Source organism: Anser brachyrhynchus, assembly GCF_964034855.1.
Source record: "Anser brachyrhynchus genome assembly, chromosome: Z".
Classification (NCBI taxonomy): Eukaryota; Metazoa; Chordata; class Aves; order Anseriformes; family Anatidae; genus Anser; species Anser brachyrhynchus.
In genome coordinates, this window is record NC_137697.1 from 71,244,233 (window position 1) to 71,260,075 (window position 15,843).

Sequence of the window (15,843 nt, forward strand, 5' to 3'; positions counted from 1 at the left end):
GATGAAATGTATGGCTTAGGAACACAAGGGTCTTCTGCCACTGCCCTTCCATTCAAAGAGGTGAGTTACATGCTCTGCTCAAGACAGACACTAGGCCTCAGAATTCACCCTCAGGCTTTGACATTTGGGCTGCCTCTGTCACTTTAACCCCAGTGAAAGTGGTAAGGGCAAAAGTATTCAAGGCCAAACCCTCTTTAGCCCTACCAACACCCTGAACAGTTCTTGGCAGTCTGTCACTACTTGGCTTCTCAGCATCTGTGTTAGAGAGAAAGCCTGGTTAGACAGTGAATTACAGTGATGTAAGCCTCAAGCAATGCACCAGCTGCCTGGAAAATCAGCACTGCTATGTCCAGCAGCAGAGCATCTCTGTTATCTTCTCACAGTGGTCTGCACATTGACTTCACTTTCTGTCAGTGACTGGTGGGAAAACTGGGGTTGACAGAGCAAGGTGTGAAACTGGAGTAGGATATTCTCCAAAATGTGCCCTGAGTTCAGGATTCTTTATCACTTGTGTTTAGCATAAGTCTTTGAACTAAATGTGTTTAAAATCTCCATGTCCTCTGTGAAAACAGAATCATGCAGAATCATCTTCTAGGGATGACTGTGATAATTTTATTTGGGAAATAAAACATACATAGTTAACTTAGAAAATGGCATATTAGGAGTAAGAAGTTTTTTGGTTTTTTTTTTGTTTGTTTGCTTGTTTGCTTTTAGTTTGATACTTGAATACTGGCCAAAACCCGCTTAAAATATATTGCAAATAAAGGGAAATTTCAGATACACCAGAAAATCATACTTTAAAGTAAAACAAGTGAAAATAAAAGAGAAGCAGGAGGTACGTTTTCACACTATTAGTCTCTGCGGAAGAAATGTCTTTGATACCACCAGACTGTTTATCTCAAGAAGGAAAAACTCACTAGTGGAAAAAAAAAAAAAAAAAGGATTTATTTCAGCTTCCTAAGGCCTTGTTCTACTTAGAACCTTCAATAACATTGACATCTTCAGTAATCAGAACAATTTGTCATAGGAAAGCTGGAAGTTATTTTCTTCCCACCCATAGCCATCTTAATAAAAATGCTACAAGCACCGTGGAACCTCACCACACTCAAATCTGCTAATAACAGTGAGTGAGACAGAAATTTCATCTACCTTTTATATCACTGAAAGAATTTTTGCACCTTGTACACAGAACTAATTCATTTTTTTGTTTTGTCCTCAAAAATATTAATTCTCATTGAGAAAAAATCCATAATATAACTGAAAAATACAGGCTTACATAATAGAACCATAGAATCACAGAATTGTTTACATTGGAACAAAACCTTCAAGACCACTAACCTAACAAGTCACATCACTAAACCATGTCCCTTAGTGCCATGTCTACATGTCTCTTAAATACCTCCAGTGATGGGGAGTCCAAGACTACCCTGAACAGCCTTTGCCAATGCTTTACCACCCTCTTAATGAAAATTTTCTTTCTAATGTCTAACCCAAACCTCCCTTGGTCAACTTGAGACCATTTCCTTGCATCCTATGACTTATCACAGGAGAAAAGCGATCAACACCCTCTTCACTGCAACCTTCTTTAAGGTAGTTGTAGACACTGATGAGATCTCCCCTCAGTGTCCTCTATTCCAGACTAAAAGACCCCAATTTCCTCAGCTGCTCTTTGTAAGTCTTGTTTTCTGGTCCCTTCACCAGCTATGTTGCTCTTCTGTGAATGCATTCTAGCAACTCAATATCCTTCATATAGTGACTGGCCCAAAAACTGAATGAACACAGTACTTGAGGTCCGGCCTTGCCAGAGCTGAGTACAGAGGAACAATCATCTCCATAGTCCTGCTGGCCATCTTATTTCTGATGCAGGCCAGGATATCACCTGAGGACATGGCAGGTTCATGTTCAGTGAGCTGTTGACCAGCACTCCCATGTCCTTTCCTGCTAGGCAACTTTCCAGCCACTCCTCCCCAAGCCTATGATGCTATGCGGAGTTGTTGTGACCGAAGTGGAAGACCCAGCATGTAGCCTTGTTGAACCTCATGCAGTTGGCCTCAGCCCAGCAGTCCAAACTGTACAGACCACTGAAAGATATTCCTGAGAGATCCTGGCAGGGCCTTCCTACCCTCAAGCAGATCAAGTCCTGCCTAACTTGGTATTGTCTGCAAACTTACTGACGGTGTGCTTGATCTTCTCATACAGACCATTGATAAAAATGTTAAACAAAACTGGCCTCAACACTAAGCACTGGGGAACACCACTAGTGACTGGCTGCCAAATCGATTGAACTTCACTTATCGAACAGTTATGACACTTTGAACCCCACCATCAAGCCAGTTCTTCATTCATTCCAGGGTACCCTGGATCGTTCTTCCTGCCCTACTTGTAGTTTGGTTTCATATTCACTAACCTCCAGTCAAGATGGACCTTCCCAGTTAGCCAGGGCTGCTAGTAAATTATTGAAAGTAGCTTGGTGAACACTTCTGCCAGGTCCTTCAGTACCCTGGGATGAATCCTGTCCAGCCTCATTGACTTATGAGTGTTCGAAACACGTAGGAAGTCACTTACAGTTTCCCATCATATTACATGAGTATCATCTCACTCCCTGTCACCATCTTCCAACTCAGGGAGTTGGGTACCCTGAGAACTATCGGTCTTACGGATAAAGAGTGAGCAAAAAAGTCAGTAAATACCTCATCCTTATCATCATCTTTCATCTCTATGTTTCTCCTCACAAAAGGATGGAGATTCTCCTTAATCCTCCTTTTGCTACTGATGTATTTATAAAAACATTTTAATTGCAATATGTACAATGCTTCAATATCTCACTAACACAAAAGAACCATAAGCATTCAGATTACTGTAACTAATTCATCCACACACTGTAATGTGGACCCAAAAGGATGTTATTGAAGGTGTAAACCACTAACAAACACAGCTGATGGCTTTTAGCTTCATAAACAATACCTCTCTTGAGTCTAATAGCTGTGTTTTCACGTCAGTCAAACATGGCAGAAGAAGAAGCAGTTTATGGCTGAGATTGATGGCCCTATCTAGTGTTCACAAAGAAAACAGGGCAAATGACTGGAGTGCAAGCCTCCATTTCTGATTTGTGCAATCCTGTATGCTCAGTGTGTGAGAGTCGCACCTTTAATTGTCTTCTAAGCCTACTAAACATATTTGCAATACAATGCTAGCAATAAACTGCATTTCTTGGTGTACTACTGCAGTCTGTGCAGTTCTGTAACCTGCCTGTGTTTTTACCGAGTGTTTCCTTTAGTACTGCCTTTGGGTGTGACCCCCAAGTTACTACATGCATATTTTGATTGAGGCTTGTGTTGTGGTGCCTTGAAGTGATCTGGAGCATCTGGTGCTTTTGGGGCAGTGGTGCTGGCCTCTCCCTGGAGAATGCTCTGTCTCTCACTGTCATCTACAGCATGACTCATACCAAGCTGAAACATACACATTTCAAAAGTGCATCTGCCAGGAACAGGAAGTTCAGGAAAAAAAAAAAAGTCAAAGCTATTGTGGATTTTTTTTTCCAGCTGTCTCTTCTTACAAATAAAGGCAGCAACTGTTGAATGCTGCTCAAGTCTAGCAAGTGACATGCAAATTCAAAATACCAGTTTGGAAAATTTGTATATATACTAATTCTGAATGTAGCAGAACTCTGATATCTATCTATTTCCAGTTAAAATAACTGCTCATAGAGTCATAACTGCCAGCTCTCATCACAGCTCCTGAGTTGTGGCAAAACACATGCAGTTACAATTACTCTATTATTTCAATTATTAGAGCTTTATAATAATAACAGGTGCTTAACGAGTGTATTGTATTGGCAGGTTTCCACTTATTAAAAAAAAAATAAAAAATCATTCTCTGTAGCTGAGACACCAACTGTATTATCTGTATATTCAGCCTTGTGAAATTAACTCAGTTGTAGCTGGCAAACCCATATATTGTCGAGGAACTGAATTCTCACAACCCAGAAGACAACCAGCAATTAAAAGCCACCTGTTCATTCCTTTGAAAATTTCAAACCAATATAATAGCACAGCAATTAAATTTCCAAAATCAATGAGGTGGTATTCATTCCCACTTAGATCAACTAAGGTTTTGGAGCATATCTTGAACTATCGAAATCTGCTTTGATTGCCGCTATTGTAAAAGTAAACTATATACAGTATTCACTGTTACCCTCTTCTGCTAGTATACCTCTCTTACTGAGTTTAATGAATTTATCTTCTCCAGCTGAACATCAAGCGGACACACTGAAACTTAGTTTTGAGTTACCTAACATTTCTTGACTGTAAATATTTGGTTTTATTTGTGGGGATTAGGGTGGCTCTTTTTCACCTTTTCTTTTGATGTTAGTTATAACTTAAGCTGCCATAAAATACAAAGGAAATGCTCATCGACAAAGTAAAGGTGTGTATGTGTTTTATGAATAGTTGGTTACATGTGGTGCATTGTTTAGATATGTACAAGAATAGAATAGAATAGAATAGAATAGAATAGAATAGAATAGAATAGAATAGAATAGAATAGAATAGAATAGAATAGAATAGAATAGAATAGAATAGAATAGAATAGAATAGTTCAGTTGTAAGGGAACATCAAAGATCGTCTAGTCCAACTGCTTGACTTCTTGCGGTGGTTTTACACAGCTGGGCATCTGAGCTCTGCAACAACCACTCTCTCCCTCTCCCTCCTCAAAGGGAATAGGGGAGAAAATGTGATGAAAAAGGCTCCAGGGTTGAGATAAGTACATGCAGACCACCCACCAATTATCATCACAGACAAACAGGCTCACCATAGGGAGATTAATGTAATTTATTACCCATCACTAGAATAGTGAGAAACTAAAAGCAAACTAAAAGCACCTTCCCTTCATCCACCATTTCTACGTCCTCCCCTCAAGCAGTACAGGGGAACAGGGAATGGGGGCTGAGGTCAATCCCTGACGCTTTGTCTCTACTGCTCCTTCACGGTCACTCTGCCCCTGCTCCACATGGGGTCCCTACCACGGGATCCTGTCCTTCCCGAACTGAGCCTGCGGGAGTTGCCCATAGGCAGCAGCTCTTCAGGAACTGCTCCCACACGGCTCCGTACCACGGGGTCCATCCCCCAGGAGCAAACTGCTCCGGCATGGGTCCCCCATGGGCGGCAGCTCCCTGCAGATCCCCTGCTCCTGCGTGGGCTCCTGTCCACGGGCTACAGCTCCGGCCCGGGGCCTGCTCCTGCAGGGGCTCTCCATGCGCTGCAGCCTCTTCCAGGCCACATCCACCTGCTCCACCGGGGGCTCCTCCACCGGCTGAAGTGTGGAGATCTGCTCCATGTGGGACTCATGGGCTGCAGGGGGACAGCCTGCTCCACCAGGGGCCTCTCCACAGGCTGCAGGGGAACTTCTGCTCCTTGCCTAGAGCACCGCCTGCCCTCCATCTGCACTGAGTTTGGCGTCGGCAGGGCTGGTTCTTTCACATTTCTCAGTCCTCTCTCCCAGCTGCTGTTGTGCAACAGATTTTTGCCTTTCTTCAATATGCTCTCCCAGAGATGCAGACAACATTGCTTGTTGGATTGATTCTGGGCAGCAGCGGATTCCTTTGGAGCTGGCTGAAACTAGCCCTTATCAAACACAGGGTAGCTTGTGGATTCTTCTCACTTAGGCCACCCCTCCAGCCCCCCATTACCAAAACCTTGCTACATAAACCCAACACACCTCCTTAAGGCTAACCAAAAATTAAAGCATGTTGTTGAGGGCATTGTCCAAATGCCTCTTGAACACTGACAGGCTTGGGGCATCAATCACCTCTCTAGAAAGCCTGTTCCAGTACCTGACCACCATCCTGGACAAAATTTTTCCTGTTATGCAATCTGATCTTCCCATGGTGCAACTTTATGCCATTCCTGCGTGTCATACCATTGGTTACCAGGAAAGAGGGACTTGCACTTCCTTCTCCATTTTCCCTCCTCAGGAAGTTGTAGAGAGCAATGAGTTTTCCTCTTAGCCTCCTCTTCTCTAAATTAGACAAATAAAGTGTCCTCAGCCTCTCCTCACTGGACATGAAGAGACTAGAAAATGCAGACTATATGTCTGCATATATTCCATATACTTTTACAGGATCAAATATTGTTGCCGTTGATTTAGTTGTCCAAAATACTTGATTATGCTTTCTAATCGAGGCATCAATTACCATGCAGTTTTCAGAAGTACTCAACAGTGTATTTTCTGTCCTTCTGAAAAACTAGTCGCACGTCACATAGGTAGAGTGAAAACAGAATTTAGAGCACATTCAAGAATCCCGACAATAGGAGATGTTACAAAACACCTGTTATTTTGGCTTCAGAACTGGAAATGGCACATTTTCAGAGTCCTAGAGTTATTAATGACATTGGCTGGTCTGACCACATAACTCCACTAAAGACCATATCAGGTAATGCACACCTTTCTGTGAAAATAAAGTAGCTATAAAAATGGTTTCTTCATTTTATATGTCATGTTAATAATTATAATTGATACAGACATCACTCAACAGTGTCATGTAACTATTTTCTCTTGAGACTGAACAAAATATCAAATTACATCTAAATTTTCTCCTAAATTTGTCATGGTGTTAGACTTTATGTACTAAAAAATGCTTTTCATCTGAACTTTTAGCACTTTAATGTTAATGTCATTTTCACATCCATACTCAATCTGATTTTAATCAATCCACAAAACAGCAGAGGAGATGTTCGTCAGTTAACTTTAAATCTGAACATTTCTCTAAGTCAAAACCAAAGACTGTACAGCTACCTACATTAAAATTGCCTGCACAGAATTTCAGTGCTAATGATTTCAAATTCTGTTCAGGATGATTGGTCTGCTTTTTGCTTGGCTTTCCTTCTCCCTTAACATTTTAATTATAGATTATTCATCTTCTTTATATATCAGAAACCCTATCTCTGCTCTTTAAATGTTTCTCATATACGTTTCTCACTCAGGAGATAAAAAAAAAAAATCTTTGGAAGGGGAGAAAAAGTAGTGGTATAAGAAATAGGATTCAACTAGTGATGTAATTAGCAGTTTTCCAATCTAGCACCAGATCCAAAGGGTCTTGAATTTTAGAAATGTTTTAAAATCTAATTATGTGTTTTCTTCTCCTTCTCCTTCTTCTTCTCCTTCTTCTTCTCCTTCTTCTTCCTCCTATTATTATTATTAGTAGTAGTAGTAGCAATATGTCACTAAAACTTAAATATTATTATACCAGAAATATAAATACAATACTACACAGGCTGATACAGTGGCCTTTAAAAGTTTAAAGGGAAGTGTTTAAAGCTCATGAACTCAAAGACATCATTTGATTGCTTAAAGATATTATTCCTGCAGATGTCTTGAAACCTGACCTCATATTCAGTTTCAATCCTTTTCTGTTTGCCAGTATTGACTTTGTTATAAATGAAGATACAACTCAATCTGAATTTAGTAATATTTATAAAAGGCAAGTAAGCAGCGCTGGGTGTGAGGGGAGTCTATGCTCTACCAACACGCATACACAACTGTCGAACTTTCTAAATATATAGAACATTGCTTTTACATATTCATAAGGAACCCGAGTACGCCTATACATATGTACAATCAGAAAAGGTATCAATTGAAACATAAACATGGCAAAGTTTTCCGAATTCTGGCAAGTGTTTAACAAACAATCCTTTAAGTCTATTACTATTAATGTCCATGACTGGGGAGCATAGTTGGAGTTGGTAATCCTGGTTGAAGTGCTCCCATATCTTCCATGACTTCATTAATTTTTCTCAGATCATGTAACAGTCTCCTTTTTCCATTCCTTTTCTTGATTACAAACACTGGAGAGTTCCAGGGCTAGTCGTGGGAACAATATGTCTTGCTTTAAGTTGTTAAGCAACTCAGCCTTCAGGCCTTATGTATCCTGTTCCTCCTGGATCTAAGGGAAACAGATCCAGCTCCTTTTAAGGGCCTATAGGGCCTAGATCAAAAGGAACGTCCAGGTCACCAGGGGACATAACAGCAAAGGCCTGCGATGGCAGTAGCGGCGGGGGGTCAATGGTGTAGCAGAAGGATTAGTGGACGAGCCCGCAGCTCCCTTGCTATGTGGCAAACCACACGTTTCTGATTGTGGTTGCACATGGCTCTTTAAGGCTGTGGGAATAAAAATGTTGTTTTTGCAGAGTTACATTGTTTAAAGGTAAGGAATGGGGTATTGAGATATGCTTGCAGTGATAAGAAAACTTAGCAGGCGACCTTGTAAAATGCAGACAACCAGACTCCTTAGCACAATTAGGTGAAAATCACGGTGTTAAGTCAAGTCAGATAAATGAAGAAATATTACCACTTCAAACAGTAAAAAAGTCAAAAGAAATTTGAAATTTAACAGGCCGGTAACTGAAGGCCATGCATTGTCTGTGAAGCATCAGATAGATTGTGAACCTGGATTACCCACTCAGTGGGGAAACAGGAGAGGGTCCTGTCATCAAAAAGTATATAAACTGTGTTTTGGAACCAGTAGGTGCGCTCCTGCTTGTGGGGCGCCCGCCATTGCAATTGCGAATAAGTTATTACTTCACTGAGATCCTCGCCTGAGCCTAAGTTATTGGCTACGGAGTGTTTCTCAGAAGGCCTCAGAGATTGCTCGCCAAGTGCCAAGCAATCCCACCGCAACCCCGTTGTCTCTAGTAGCAGAGGCCCACACCTTGACCTCGATTTGGTCCCATGTTTCAGGATCATAAACTGTCTGAATAAGCTGTAAGGTTACCAGGACAGCCTTTGTTTCTAAGGACTTATGATTCCCCATAATGCGCAACTGCTTACCTTCGGCCAGCGAGGGACAGTTGTGTGGGCGGGTCCACTTCTCTCAGCTTGAGCTTCCTTCCAGCTCCGGTGCACCTATTTCCAGCGACTTTCTATATGAGCTTCTTTGAGCGGTTTGCTGAGTTTGGCCAAACTGATCTTCATTAGGCCATCAATGTCCCTGTCCTGGTCCGTGTTCTGTTAGCCTGTCCCTGTTCCTGTTGTTTATGTCCCTGTTTTCTTCAGGTCCCTGTTCGGGTGCCATCTGTGGCGTAATGACCACAGGGACACCAGGGTTCTTTTAGGATCAGTATCTGCTACTACTTTATTGATGACAGAACTTCATCATATCATGTTGCATCCCATACTGAGGACAGGCTCCCTTCTTATACTATTCACCCCACAGCAGTCCTTTTCCACTAACTCTTCATTGGTCAAAAAATTTGCCCGGCAACCAGCAAACCCCCAGCAACTTCCATGTCTTAACGGTGGGAGAACAAGCAACCGGAGATGGCATGGTGTCTCCTCAATCACCCTTCTTTGTTCCCTCTAAACTCTTTACATTCCTGATGGCCTCATCGTTAAGAGTCCGATGTTATCACCAACCATGGGGCTTGTCGACCCCCATGGCCACACTCCCACATCTCCTCCTTCTTTATTAACATCAACCATCTTCTTGACACGAATTATTACTCCATATATCACCACTTCTCCTTCCACGAATATGTAGTGAGTCTTACAGCATTTAGAAAAACTGTCCACATTTTAATTTAAAATATAAAAATACAAAACATTTCCTCTTAATTGAAGATATATACAAAGGACAGAAAAAAATAAAAATAATAAAAAAAAAAGGACCCCGTACAAAAATGTGTTCTGCTGAATTTTGGGCATGCTTCAGCAGGCTTCACCTTTCACTGTTCTTAACGAGGTAATGTTTAATCAGGAGAATGCTGCTTCAAGATTTTTTAAGTTATGGTCATCGGGCTAGGAAGCAAACTTTACATGAAACACTTATATTCTTTACTGCATCAGATAAAATAAATGGAAAAGTTAGAGATGTTTTTGGTGTGCGACTTGTCTCATCAAAAAGACAGGCTAAGACAAAACACACTTCAGAAAGTCTTGATGAGGCTAAAACCTATGAGTGGTATATGGCTAAGTGTTCAGCCCAGAGAGATTTGCATCTCTTTTTCCGCTAGGGAAGGAAAACAAGTCTCATTTTGTCCCTTGTAAACTAAAATACCAGCTGTTTGTGCTTGTCAGTTGTAGTACCTCTCTTAAATTCTGCAGTTCACAAGTATGCAGTCTGTTTACCTGTGTGCTGGGGCTACTTCTGTGCTTTCAACTTGCTTGTTTCAACTGTGCTTGTTTATTAGCTTGTTTTCACTGGCTGATTCCTGATCTTCCTCATCATCAGGGTGTATTAGCCACTGACACGCTGCTTTGGGTAATTCTAATTTGTCGTACCATACTGATTATATTTTACAAAACAATCATTTTGAACTTTCTGAGAGAATGTTTAAATACTCCTTTTAAAAGATCTCTTACCTGTGTTTGAAGAGAGTAACTTTTTTCATTAAAAATTGCCAGGTGACTAATTTCCAAATTTAATACACATGCACTGCAGAGAAGCTTGTTATCATATGGTAACTAATTCTAGCATCTGTGACTGTGCCGTGTTTGCATATTAAATCTTTTACTCCACGATCATTGAATTTGGCAACAAAGGTGCATGAAGGGCTTCTTTAAATATATTTTTACTCCTCAATAATTAAACAATCAGATTAGAAGATAATATAGAGAACATATGAGCTATTTATCTTTTTCTAAAAGTTTCAATCATGAACACTTCTTTGTTTGTCTGAGGTATGATTGTAATCATCTTGCAGCCCCCCAGAATGCATAGCAAGAGGAAGCTCAGAATTATTTTTTTCAGCTGCAGAGGATAAATATTGGAGTTGTGTAGCACAATGTGTTACTAACCATTCCTGCAATGTGTTGCTAGATATAAAACTCTTCTGTACATTGAGATAACCTACAATAGCAGGAGTTGTAATTCAGCTTTTGACAAATCAGTCTAAGTGAATTTTTATTTTATTTTTTTATTTTTTTTTAGTCTAAGTGATACATAAGTTCATTTATCGAGCTGAAAAGTCCTTCCTATTAGCCAGGTAATAATTAGTGTCACTTTGAAGACTGTGCTAGTTTTGCCTTCTCTAGATGCTTTAAAGGTGGGTGCTGCTGCTGCTCTTTCTAGAGATATTACTGTAAAGCAGTAGTGTAACCACTCTGCTTGCTAACTGATTAAACATGAAACAATTTTTCTTTTTACAACAAACTCCATTTTTTTTCTTATTTCATTGCAATTAACCAGCGATCATTTGATGAATTATTTTGTCTGTAAATGCTTAAATGCTACTCTTAAAAATTAGGTCATTTCTACATATAAATACATGTAATTTTAGAAAAATAAAATGTAGATGGTTTGCAGCTCTAAATAATCCAACAATCTCTCAAATCATGTACGAGGACCATTAAGCACAGAAATAATATACTTGTTGTAACTAGGCATTACTTGGAGAAACTGAAGAACTTTGTCCAACCTACACAGAATGCTTGTAGCTGTTACCTGTGTATTCTCTATTATGACTCTAAATATGAATTGTTATTTGCAGTCTTTCACCTATGAAGATATACATACTCCATTAGTCACCTCTTCTTTACTTGTTAGAGAAATCAAGCTTGTCAATACGCACTGCGTGTTAAAAATGCCTCTTTATGTGAATCTCATCCTTTCCTGATAATGGTCCTTCACAGTCCCCAGCATCTGAAGAGAAAAGCAGGAATGATTTTGCCATATTCTAACAGGAGTTTTGAACATGGCTGTAGATAACTAGCACTTGAGGCTGATGAAATGGTGCACACTGATTCTGCTGAGAGTGGGGTCAGGGCCTCTAAAGCTCAGACAGCTTTCAAGTCACTCAGGCTAAAAGATGTAATATAATACCTTTGCTTGATAGATTTTCCTAAATGCTGAAAGCAGCCTGCAGGGTTATTTGTGATGTTTTTAACTGATCTTAATGAAAGAAAATATATATATATTCTGCTGTCATTATTTCCTGAGTGTGCAAACACTAACATAAGCAAAGGAAGCAGTTAAGCCTGTTGTGAAGAGAAACATCTAAATGGGTGTCCTGGTTTCAGTTAGGATAGAGTTAATTTTCCTCCTAGGAGTTGGTAGTGTGAGAAACGCTCCGTAGCCAATAACTTAGGCTCAGGCGAGGATCTCAGTGAAGTAGTAATTTATTCGCGATTGCAATGGCGGGCGCCCCACAAGCAGGAGAGCGCACCTACTAGTTCCAAAACACAGTTTATATACTTTTTGATGACAGGACCCTCCCCTGTTTCCCCACTGGAGTGGGTAATCCAGGTTCACAATCTATCTGATGCTTCACAGACAATGCCTGGCCTTCAGTTTCCGGCCTGTTTTTGAGATGGTAATGTTTTCTCCCCTTATCTGGCTTGACTTAACATAGTGATTTTCACCTGATTGCTCTAAGGAGTCTGGTTGTCTGCATTTTAGGAGGTCCCCTGCTGAGCTTTCTTATCACTGTAAGCATATCTCAATACCACATTCCTTCCTTCTATACAATGTAACACTGCAAAAACAACATTTCTATTCCCACAGTAGGGTGCTATGTTTTGGATTAGGATGAGAAGAGGGCTGATAACATGCTGATGTTTTAATTGTTGCAGAGCAGTGCTTACACTAAGCCAAGGACTCCTCTGGCCAGGAAGTAGCTTTTGTACCCACAATAAATAAAGCAACAGACAGACAAAATGCTTTCCTGGACTTTGTTATGTTCCTGGATACGTCATCAAATTCTTTGTATGTCAGCCCAGTCAGGACTTACACAGTACACACCTTAAAGGTATCCTCATGTTAGCTATTATTTGATGCTTCCCTCCACTTGTGAGGGGAAGGCTGTTCTGGCAGCCTACACCACTCAGCAACCATTTCCAAATTATTAAGCTAAATTTATGGTCAGTTTATATTGCTTATTCTTTAGTTTATTATGCTTCTCTTTCTCCCTAGAATGTGCTTCATGGACGTAGATTGCAAAAAGACTCATTGGTTTTTTTCAGCTTTTTTTTTTTATCCATATTTCTCTTCACGTTTTTCTCTTTTATCTCCAGGCTTATGATGAGCTTTAAAACATCCCTTTTCAAGTCAAAAATTCATTCATACTTCAAGCTCTTAATTTTGTTTGGTATCGACAATTGAAATTACATAAAACATTTGGATTCAAGCACTGGTGCTGAATGAATGGAAAACAAATTTCAAAGTGATTAAACCATACAGTAAAGAGATAATAAAATGTGATATATTTGCAACTGACTGACCTGATTATACTACTATGTTTGAATACAACTTACAGAAAGAAAAATAACAGGAAGATCTGTTCATGTTACAGAAGAGAGAAACTGTGCGAGGTCTCTCCATTAAAAAAATAAAAATAAAAAACAATGCATTTAGGTTCACATGAGGTTTTTTATTATTATTTATTTTTATTTTTAAAGTTTATAGCCCCAGGATATTAATATGCATAAAACCCCTAAGTGTGATAGACTGCAATGCCTGAAAACTACAGAGTTTTAATTAGAGCTCCAGTGATTGGATCCTAGATATAGTTTTATTATGCAAGAACTTTTGATTTTTTAATATGTGTTGTTTTTCAGTATATTACTAAAATGACTGGTTTGTCCTTTTTCCAATTTATAAAGCATTTTTTTGAAATATTGCACCAACATTTGACACATGTAGCTGATTCTCTAAAGGCTTGTAATTTTTATGGAATGGTTTCGCAGTTTATAAATTTCTTTATCTCTGCACTTGTTTATAGTTAAGGAGATGAAATGATCAGATGGCACAGAACTCCACATCCAATATTTCGAGTCATTTTGGCGCAGCAGTAAAAGAATTTACTGAGGGTAAAATATCCTGTTCTAGTTAGAGTGGAGTATCATATGCCTGCTATCTTCTGTTCATGAGCAATCTATCACAGCAGTGTGCACTATCTGTCCTGCTGTTTACACTGCAATAGCATTTTGAAGCATCAGTGGAAACTGATGCTCCATAGTGAATTCAGAAATTGCTGGACCAATTCAAGAAAGAGAAATCCACAGAAGGATGCTAAATATGAGGGCATTGTCTGCAAGTTCATGACTGCCATTTCCCCACTCTTATTCCTCCCTCTGGGTCTGCTGTCACCCATGGGCAGAGCCTGTTGATCTGATCACTTGTGCTGGTAGTATTAAGCAGAAAGGCAGAGACAAGGAAGATAGGAGCAATAGAGCATGACAACAATTGCTTGAAAGCACCAGCAAGCTGGAAGTAAAAATCATTTAAATTTCAAGCTACCTGTGCAGAGGTAAGCTGTTGTATTTTGAGAGAATTCTTTCATTTGCTGAAGTGACCGTTTTCTAGTTATCCAAGATATTTACAAATTCAGATTGAAAATGGCAGTCTTTGTATGGGGTGTCCTGGTTTCAGCTAGGATAGAGTTAATTTTCCTCCTAGTACTAGGTATGGTGCTGTGTTTTCGATTTAGGATGAGAATAATGTTGATAACGCACTGATGTTTTAATTGTTAGAGGGCATTGCTTACATTAAGTCAAGGACTTTTCAGCTCCTCACACTGCCCTGCCAACAAGGAGACTGTGGGTGCACAAGGAGCTGTGAGGGGACAGAACCAGGACAGCTGACCCCCACTGGCCAAAGGGATGTTCAATACCATATGGCATCATGGTGAACAATTAATATGGGGTGTCTGGCTGGGTTGGGGGAACTGCTGCTCAGGGCATCAGTCAATGGGTGGTGAGTGATGGCAGTGTGCATCGCTTGCTTTGTACGTTCTATTATTATTGTTATTACTGTTATTATTCGTATTATTATTATCATCATCATCATCATCAACAACATCATCATCTCATTATGATTAGTATTATTTATCTTCCTTTTCTATCCTATTAAACTGTTTTTATCTCAACCCATGAATGTTTTCTTTTTTTTCCCTCCCGATTCTTTCACCCATCCCACTGGGGTGGTGGGGTGAATGAACAGCTGTGTGGTGCTGAGCTGCCTCTCTGCCACGTTAACCACAATGGGGGGGAGAGTTTCAGGGCTAGACTGTCAGCTGATGAAAGAGATACTGCTCCCCATCTGCAGCAGAGTTCCAATATATGGGGTGAACCTTTCACTAAGGGTCCTTTGCGAGAATGGGCATCACCCCACTCCTGTAAAATATGTTTCCACCAGCATTTATCAGAATATCTGGGAGGCAATATTGTTCCCCAACTGGGTTATGTATTTTTTATTTTTCTAAACAAGATTACTATGTCTACTACTCTCTACAAAAACTGCCAGCCAAATAAAACTTATTTACTTGCTCCCTAACCCTTCATCCTCTGCCTGAAAGTGTAACAGTACAACCAGTACCTTACTATCCAACCTACTGAATAACAAAAAAAAGTTATTCTCTACTTCCCATCAACAAGCAATGTTCGGCCACGTCCTGGGAAGCAGGGCATCAAAATGCGAAGTGGTTATTTGGAAGGAGAGCCCCCTCCCTCACGAGAGCCCCCATTTTATTGCTGAGTGTGACATCATGTGTTATGGAATACCCCTTTGGTTGGTTTAGGTTAGCTGCCCTGGTGATGTCCCCGCCCCCCCCCCCGCCCCCCCATCACTTGCCCACCCCTAGCCTGCTGGCTCTTGGGGGCTTGGAGGGAGTCCTGATGCTGTACCAGTGTTATGCAGCAATAGACACAACACTGGTGTGATACCAGTTCTGTTCCAGCTGTGAGTGCAGAGCACAGCACTGTGCGGGCTACTGCAGGGAAAGTTAACTCCAGCCCAGACAGACCCAGCACACCTGGCTGGACTCCTTGACCAGCAGGTCTGTCGTTTTGTGTGTGGAGCCCTTTGGGACTCTTTGGTGACACCATCTGTCCTGGTGACTTTTGGCTCACTGACC

General features: G+C 40.5%; 1 long non-coding RNA gene across 1 annotated transcript; it reads right to left on the bottom strand.

Moving 5' to 3' along the window:
• Window positions 1-589: 589 nt before the first annotated feature.
• Window positions 590-15,502, bottom strand: LOC308185169. The gene is made up of 2 exons (XR_013943178.1): window positions 8,825-15,502; window positions 590-8,155 (listed from the first exon to the last, which is right to left on the bottom strand). It is a non-coding gene; the product is annotated as an uncharacterized lncRNA (long non-coding RNA).
• Window positions 15,503-15,843: the final 341 nt, after the last annotated feature.